At 49.5% G+C, this 864-nt stretch overlaps 1 pseudogene; it reads left to right on the forward strand.

Moving 5' to 3' along the window:
• The first annotated feature begins 344 nt into the window (after positions 1-344).
• LOC106993397 (mitochondrial import receptor subunit TOM20 homolog pseudogene) lies at positions 345-864 on the forward strand (annotated as a pseudogene).

Below are 864 nucleotides of genomic sequence, written 5' to 3' on the forward strand. Positions count from 1 at the left end.
GACAGGGTTTCTCCATGTTGGTCAAGCTGGTCTCGAACTCCCGACCTCAGGTGATCCACCTGCCTCAGCCTCCCAAAGTGCTGGGATTACAGGCATGAGCCACCGTGCCCGGTAGCTGGGAGGAATTCTAAGATGACCCACCAACATTCCCAGCCATTGTTGTCCACATACCTTCTCCCAGTTATTCAGGCTAGGTACTGTGGTGAAGGGGTTTGCACATGTAATTAAGTTCCCCAATCAATTGACCTAGAAATAGGGATTATCTAGGCAAGCCTGATCTAATCACATGAGCCCTTTAAAAGTTTTCTCAGGCTTTCCGAGTCCCTGACCCGCGGGCGTTGGGTATGAGTGGCAACCTCTGCCCTGAGGGTTCGTGGCCCACCACTCCTTCGCAGTCCCTGCCGCCACCGTCCATGGTCTGCATTGTAGAGAAGACTGTGGGTTGGAAGAGCGCCATCGCCGTCAGTGTATGCTGGGCCCTTTTTATCGGGTACTGCATCTACTTCGACCACAAAAGACGAAGTGACCCCAGCTTCAAGAACAGGCTTTGAGAACGAAGAAACAGAAGCTTCCCAAGCAGAGAGCTGGGTTTTCCAACTTACCTAACCTTAAAGATGCTGAAACTGTTCAGAAATTCTTCCTTGAAGAAACACAGCTTGGTGAAGAGTTACTAGCTCAAGGTGAATATGAGAAGGGTGTAGACCATCTGACAAATGCAATTGCTGTGTGTGGACAGCCACAGCAGTTACTGCAGGTCTTACAGCAAACTCTTCCACCACCAGTGTTCCAGATGCTTCTGACTAAGCTCCCCAAAATTAGAGAATTATAAGTGCTCAGAGCTTGGCTAAAGATGATGTGGAATGA

This window comes from Macaca mulatta, chromosome 14, assembly GCF_049350105.2.
Source record: "Macaca mulatta isolate MMU2019108-1 chromosome 14, T2T-MMU8v2.0, whole genome shotgun sequence".
NCBI lineage: Eukaryota > Metazoa > Chordata > Mammalia > Primates > Cercopithecidae > Macaca > Macaca mulatta.